The sequence below is a fragment of the Neomonachus schauinslandi genome, chromosome 11 (assembly GCF_002201575.2).
Source record: "Neomonachus schauinslandi chromosome 11, ASM220157v2, whole genome shotgun sequence".
In the NCBI taxonomy this organism is placed as follows: Eukaryota; Metazoa; Chordata; class Mammalia; order Carnivora; family Phocidae; genus Neomonachus; species Neomonachus schauinslandi.
The window spans coordinates 43,328,358-43,336,471 of record NC_058413.1 but is presented as its reverse complement, the minus strand read 5'-3'; the positions used below and the strand labels follow the sequence as shown (position 1 = coordinate 43,336,471).

Below are 8,114 nucleotides of genomic sequence, written 5' to 3'. Positions count from 1 at the left end.
GCGAGTGAGGAGAGCGCGACGGCGGCGGCGGCGGCGGCGGTGGCGGTGGCGGAGCCATCACTGGACGGCCAGGGGGCAAGCGAGGCCCGAGCTTCTGCGTCTAGGTGAGAGGCAGCGACGCCGGGCGAGGGGAGGCCGGGCTGCGGGCCCCTCCTCGCCTGGCCCGGGCCGGCGGCTGCGGGAGCCGGGGCGGCAGGCCGCCAGAGGCGGAGGCGACACCCGCCGCCCCGCCCCCGCCCCCACCCTGAAGCCGCCCGGAGCCGGGGGCGCCCGCCTCTGCCCGGCTGGTCTGTGCGCCGCTGGGCCGGGGCCACCGCCCTCCAGAGGGCCGGGCTGGCGAGCGGGGACGCACGGAGGGGCCTGGTTTGCAGCCGCGGAGCCTTGGGGGCTCTGCATGGTGTGCGGAGGCCGCAGGGAGGTGGTGAAGGTGGGGCGGGGTACTTAACGGAGGCGCGGGCTCGTGTGCTCCGGGGTGGCAGTCAGAGGAGGCCTGTGATTGAAGGATTTCTGGTCTGAGGGGGAAGAAAGTGATGGGAAAAGGGTGATGCTCAGAAAAGGGTGCCCGGGGAGAAGGTGCGGAGCCGGGGAATGTGGCTGGCCTTTTGGAAGTAGGCATTGATAGAGGGTGGGGGGAAATCAGCTGGGAGTGAAGGGAGGGTAGGTTTTTGAAGGTTAAGATCTCTGGACAAATGGGGACAAGTGGATTTGGAATAAGAGGCACCTACTCAAACCGGAAGGTGACTGTGAGAAGGTTTTAGGTGAGGTGTGGCTGGAAGCTGTTTGACTGGAAGGCTTTACGTGGCCAGTTAGGAGAAAGTATACAAGGAGCCGACGAGGTCGGTTTATGTACGGTAGCTGAAGGGTGTGGATCTTTTATGATCAAGTGAGCAAGAATAACTCTTCCTTTTGGGAGAGACTGGAGAGCCGAGTGTCTCAGGCAGGAGTCAGTCAGCCAGGTTCATTGGTTCATGCGCTACTCATGAGGGCCAAGCACTCAAAAGTTAACTCTCACAACTGAGGCTGATTGTGTCTCCCTTCCCCACCCCCGTGATAGTTCGTCTAATTGTTTTGCCACAGCAGTACACAAACTCGCCCTCTCTAAAGTAAAGGCACAAATATTGTTTGCTTTTGATTGGATGGCAATGAGGAGTCACTTAATTCTTTATGTTTTAAAAAAAATCAGAATGTGTTGGTTAAAAGGCAGCATCAGAAGGTACTTTCAGAAAATCTGCCCTGCAGGCGAGTTTCTCAACAAATGACGCAAGATCTCTTAGAGTAACACAGTGAAAATTAACACATAAGTACAGTTCTGTTACCGTAGGATCAACCACTTTGATGCAGTAGGATTTGATTATGTATCATGCTTGTTGGGAAGTTTTTGGGGAGTCTTGGGAAGTCTTGGGAAGAGTGTTGTAGCTAAATAGGTTCAAAGTTCTTTTCACTTAGAGGAACGAAAGGTGGTATGTGTGTATCACTGTTGCTGCCTCTCAGTTTCAAGCTTTAGGAGTTTTTTTTTTATGGGGTGTGGGCGGAGGTTGGGGGCAGAGAAGAGGTAGTAGAAACGAAAGCGGCCCACTACACATTTTCAGTGGATTTAAATGGGAGGAGGTGATAGGCAGTGAGATATAATTTCTGCTTGAGGATAGGACAAAAGGATTGTGAAGAGTTAAACACTTTTTGACAAACATGACGTGCTGAGGACAGAAACCAAAGAGGGCATAGGTTGTATACGATATTTCCTTAGCCAAATCACCAAAGCGTCATAGCTAATGGACCATTCTTTAGGAGGTAGAAATAATTTCGTGGAAGTAATTTCTTGGTAGTGCTTTTCACTGATCACATTTTACCCTTAGTATAACAGAATACCTAAGTGCTGAGGCGACTCAGAGCAGAGAAGTAATAATCCAAGTGGTGTGGAGATAATCAGGGAAGGTTTCCAGGAAGAGGTGAGTTTTGAGACATCTTTGGAACTAGGAGTTTGGATTTGTGTTATTGTAAAACATGAAGATGACATTCTATTAGTTTGTACGTGCTATCAGCAACTGTGGACAAGAATGACACATTAAAAATGGTTTTAAGGAGGATGGAAGATTTGAATGAAGATTTAAGAGTGTGGAGATCAATTATGTCTAAGGTTGTGGTTCTGTCTGGTGGCTCGGAGAGAAGAATTAGAATAGTTAATGATGGCTTGGAGACAGTAAGGGAAAGAGCACTAAAATATTTTTTGATATTTTTGGTAAGAAAATATGTTGACAATAAGTTGGGTTATTGAGAGGGAGATTTGGTGTTCAACCATAAAATAATCAGAAACATTTTTGAGTCCTGTAGTAGATGTGTTGATAATAATAGCAAAATTTATTGGGTGCCACTTTATGCCAGATACTGTTTTGAGCTTTTCGAGCATCATCTTTCTTTGATTATCACTGTTTTATAGATGAGGGAACTGAGATTCAGAGAGATTTAATTTGCCCAAGGTCACACAGCTAGTAGGTGGCAGGTCAGGATTGACAAAGTCAATAAATATTAATTGAGCATATGCTTCATGCCAGGCACTGTGTTAAATGCTGGAGGTTCAAAGTTGCCAAGCAAATCCAAAGGTCAGGCTGGAGGCACTTTTTTGGAGGTTGTCAGGAATTAATAGAAGAGAACCAGTGAAGGAAGAGAAGAAGATGAGTTGGAGAGACTTGTAGACACTGAGGAATATACTGTTTTGGAAATCTTAGGATAGAAATAGTTTTAAGAAAGAGGAAGTAGTCAGCAGCAAAATACGTAGCTGAGAGACTCAGAAGAACAAAGACTGAGAAGAAACCGTTAAGTCAGGAAAAAACTTGTGTGAATATAGTCTCAAAAACCAGAATTAAGATAATAAGGTATAGGCAGATAGTTACTCATGTTTAGTGGCAAGTGCTCTATACAAATTTAAAATATGGTGGCAGTTATGGTCAAATTCATAGGAAAGATGTTGGTATGTCCCTTTCTAATATTTTAATCTTTGGCTGCTAAGATCATGGGTGGTTTAAAAATGCTCATACTCTTTGTATTTTGCAAGTTAAAAAAAACCAAGAATTACTTTTATAATTAGTGGGGGAGAAAATCATTCCGCTGAAATGAGCTAATAGGGAATAGTGGATGGGCTTCTCTGAATTATGTTTGGGGAAGGGGAAAAGATGGTCTTATTTCAGTGTATACTGCTGCATATGAGATACTTTGGTAGGTACATTCCTGTCTTGGAAATGACTAGACATATTCTGAATCTGTATATCCTGAAAGATGGCATTTGCTTAATCTGAGGGATCGGTTTACTAAATCACCTTGAAGCATGGAGATGTGGTCTTGGTTTTTCTGAACATTGTTTTTTTTAGGGTTTAATAAACAAATTTGAGGTTAAAAGCACACCACTCATTCGATTGGGTCATTTTAACTGTGTCTTTTGGACTTTATACCCTTCTTTCTTCCCACACATTGGTTCTGTAGTTCCTCTCTTAGTGGGTTTGTAATGGGCTTAGATTTTCAGTTCAGTAAGACCATATGAAAGTGCTGAATTTACAGATAACTAATTTAACTTAAAATTTGTCATTGTTTTCTGTTCCCAATTTGAAGAAGAAAAGAGACAGATTTCAAGACAGTGACATAAGCTTCTCTAATCAAATAATTATTTGAAAACAAACTAGTAGGATTTGCCCCAGGATCAGTAGTTTTATTCCAGTCTCTAAAATGGAGATGGAGGAATCTTTTAAGTCAAGAATAGGATCTAATTTTTAGTTTAATTTGGCCCATAGGGATTGTGGGAGGAAACTTAATATTTCATCTAGGTACTGTGCTATGTTCCTTAAATAAATTATTACATTTAGTTCTCATACAATTCTCCAAGGTGGATAACCTATTACAGATGAGAGAATGAGGCTCAGAGAAGTTAGTAAGTAACTTTCCAAAGGTTGGAGAGGTAGAAGCAGAGCTGAGATTCAAACCTTGCTTTGTGGAAAACCAAAGTTCATGCATATGAGATAAAAGACAAGAAAGACTTGTTTATATTAATATCTACAATTGAAAAAAACACCACATAGCCTTAGGTGTTTAGTAACTGTTACCTTAGAGGATGGGACTGTTGCTCTGTGTGTTTGCTTTGTGACACTGGCTCTTAAATGATGGTGATGATTATGTGTCTTTTAAGGTGCATTATATTACCTTTAGAGGTACATGTTTTCACATTTTAGTATTTTTTGAAATGAAGATGTAATTTACAGTGTCTTTAAAAATGTTTATGAAATGGATACTATGTCTTTTTTTTTAATTTGAAGATCTAATTGTCTTTATTAAATGATTCATGAATTGGACAGCAGCACCCCATCTAGTAAGTAGAGAGGCGCTCCCAAATGGCTGCTATGTCTTAAAGTCAAATGTGTGTCTCAGAATTGAGGAAGTGTGGTATATGCATATAGTCTGCATGTACAGTGCCTTAGCAGTTTGTTGTGTGCATTTTCTTCCCAGCTCCTTCCTTTACTTAGCCTATTACCTTTTTTTTGGTATGGTATAATATAGAACTGAAGTATATATTAATAATAAAATAGTCATTCTCTTTAGTTAGTGAATATTACAGTGTAGAAGAAAGTACTTTGCTGTGGAAAATTCACATTGCACTGTGAATCAGCAGATCTGAGTTTTAATTTTGGTTTTGCTAGTAACTTGATGAGTAACTTGAGGCAAGTCACTTCCCCTCTCTGAGCTTTAGTTTTCTCATCTCTAAAATGGAGTGGGGAGGGGAACTTTTAGACCTGTCCAGCTTGAACAAACTGTATGCTCTTTCTTTAATTAAAAACATGGATGCCTTAGATCCTTCTTAAAAACTGTATTTATTAACTTTCTACTATTTTTTCTTTGTCTTCATCTCTTTGCCTTCTCTCCTTGCCCTTTTTTTCTGTGGATCCTTGAGAGTACTATCAGATCCAATGTATTAGAGAGGATGTGTTATTTTTGATATCCTGCATTTACTAAGACAGGATATTTGAGAAAGTAGTTATTTAGTAAATAGTTAACAAATGAATATAAGTTTTATCTGAGTTTAATAAAAGGATCATTTAAATAAAATACCATACAGAAGCTGTTAAGGTTCTTTGAAAGGTCGTTCTGCCTAAATAATGAAATGTGTTTTGTGAAGTAAATTTATCTGCTCTCTATGGGGCAGATGTATAAAGAAGAAAGCTACTGGACCTGTCTTTGAGAAGTTCTCTGTTCTAGTAGGAGAAGGAATCTCCTTTAAACTTTGTATTATGGAAAGTTGCCAACATAAAACACACATCACCAACTTTAGCAATTACAAACCTGTGGTTAATCTTGTTTCATTTCTGCTTCCACCCACTTCCTCCTTTTTTATTTTGAAGCAAATCCCTAGACATTTTTACCAATTACTACCATATAGCATGATGAGTGTGACAATAGACATGCTAAGCTAAGTGAAGTAGAAATTGTTCATTTAAATATATTTTGAGACTTATGTGTTATACTGTGCTAGGCAAGAGAAATTAGATATAATAATCTGTAGAGCAGGGGTAATATAATTGGATAGACTGAATATACATATATAAAACAATATAGCAACATGAGATCATATACCAAAATTGGTGATAGAGATTTTAAATGAGAGATGAGATTATTTCTGAATGAAAGTAGGATTTGGATAGGGAAAAAAGAACATTAAGGGGTGCGATGAGGTTGATCACGTGGAGAAAGCATATAGTTAGAAAATCTAACTTTAGCTTCATAGAAAAAGTTATATCTAAATCTGTATCTCTCTATACCTTTTAGACCCCTACAGCATATTATTGACATACTTTGATCTTAAATCAATATTTGAAAAAAGCCAATTTCTGTGTTACAATTTAAGACACACTGCTTTATGACTGTATCACTGTCTGTGGTGAATTATTTGGCACTTTTCATTAAAAAGCCTTCTAAATATCTTAGTACCACATGTATTAATGGATCCATTTTGTCTAGAATGTTTGTGTGTGTGCCACCAGCTTTCAAATATAAATCATATGAGCTCTTAAATGGTGCTGTGTATGTGTGTTTAAATGTTAACCGTTAGACAATTTTAAGATTACTTTGAAATATCTAGTTTATATCATTCTTGTCTTTTATGGAATTCTTGCCAGAAATGTTGGCATGACATGAGTTTTCTCACATGAGAAATCCTCCTTGAATTTAAGGAATTCTTACCATTATATATTATTATTATGGAGTATTGACTTAAATACTTTGAAGTATTAATTGAGAATAAAATCTTTTTTTTTTTTTTTTTTTTTAGTTTTTTTTTTTTTTTTTTGAGAGAGAGAGAGCATGAGAGGGGGGAGGGTCAGAGGGAGAAGCAGACTCCCTGCTGAGCAGGGAGCCCGATGCGGGACTCGATCCTGGGACTCCAGGATCATGACCTGAGCTGAAGGCAGTCGCTTACCCAACTGAGCCACCCAGGCGCCCCGAGAATAAAATCTTAAAATGTGTTCCATAATGCAGAGATTTTTAGTCAAAGGTCATGACCTCTTTTGAGCATCTCCTCAAAGCTTTGTGCTCTCCCCTTAGAAAAATAAACAGCAATCCCTCCTTGTCCATAGTTTTGCTTTACACGGTTTCAGTTACCTATGGTCAACCTAGGTCCGGAATCAGGTGATCCTCCTGACATATTAGAAAGTCAGTAGTAGACTAATAGTAAGTCACAATGCCTAAATTATTTATCTTCCTTCATCTCATCATGTCGGCATTTTATCATCTCACATCATTATCAAAAGAAGGGTGCAGTACGATAAGATACTTTGGGAGGGAGAAAGACCACATTCACATAACTTTTGTTGCAGTATATGGTTATAACATTATTATTATTGTTAATCTCTTACCTTGCCAAATTTATAAATTAAACTTACCATAGGTATGTATGTATGGGAAAAAACAGTATGTGTAGGGTTTGGTACTACTTGCAGTTTCAGGCATCCACTGGGGGTCTAGGAATGTATCCACTGCAGGTTAGGGGGGATTACTGTACTTGCACACTTTATTTTTCATATAATTTCCGGGGGTTAATAAGACTCTCAGAATCCAGGGTGCCTGGGTGGCTCAGTCAGTTAAGTGTCTGCCTTTGGCTCAGGTCATGATCCCAGGGTTCTGGGATTGAGCCCCGCATCGGGTTCCCTGCTCAGTGGGGACTCTACTTCTCCCTCTCCCCTTACCCCTCCCCCTGCTTGTGGTCTTTTTCTCTCTCTCTCTCTAAAATAAATAAAATATTAAAGAAAAAGACTCTCAGAACCCATTGTGGGTCTATGGATTCTAGTTTAATAAACCATTCTTTAATGTATAGGCAGAAAACATACCGCTAAAATTCAACTCAAATTTATTTTGGTGTGTACTGCTCACCTTTTACAAACAAGTGTCTTTCATTATTGAGTGACAAAAATGATAAAACTCATTATGCATATGCCTAATTTTAAAAAATAGACCAATTCTTTTTTTTTAAAGATTTTATTTTTATTTATTTATTTTTAACTTTATTTATTTTGGAGAGCGAGAGAAAGAGCATGAGCAGAGGGAGGGAGAGAGGGAGAGGAAGAGAGAGAATCCTCAAGTAGACTCCCTGCCAAGCGCAGAGCGGGACGTCGGGCTTAATCCAGGACACTGAGATCATGCCCTGAGCCAAAATCAAGAGTTGGCTGCCCAACTGACTGAGCCACCCAGGCGCCCCTTCAAGATTTTATTTTTAAGCAATTTCTACACCCAGAGTGGGACTCAAACTCATGATTCTGAGATCAAGAGTAGCATGCTCTACCAACTGAGCCAGCCAGGCACCCCCAAAATGGAATAATTCTTAATTGGATTCTTGGGAAAAAATAAGCTATAGCTAGCTTAATAAATATGTTGCATGATTTTATCAAAGATTTTGGAATAAGTATATGGTACTTCATATAATGGCTGCTATCCATCCTGAATTAAGAAGAAGTAGAGTATGACTTTAAGAATGGATAAATATAGGGGCACCTGGGTGGCTCAGTCGTTAAGCGTCTGCCTTCGGCTCAGGTCATGGTCCTGGGATCAAGCCCCGCGTCAGGCTCCCTGCTTGGCAGGAAGCCTGC

General features: G+C 40.2%; 1 protein-coding gene across 1 annotated transcript in view; it reads left to right on the top strand.

The window, feature by feature from the left end:
• FAR1 (fatty acyl-CoA reductase 1) overlaps nt 1-8,114 on the top strand; it is a 64,321-nt gene continuing 56,207 nt past the window's right edge. The window contains exon 1 of the mRNA XM_021685316.1: nt 1-104. The gene's annotated coding sequence lies outside the window, so the exon portion shown is untranslated. The remainder of the gene's footprint in view (nt 105-8,114) is intronic.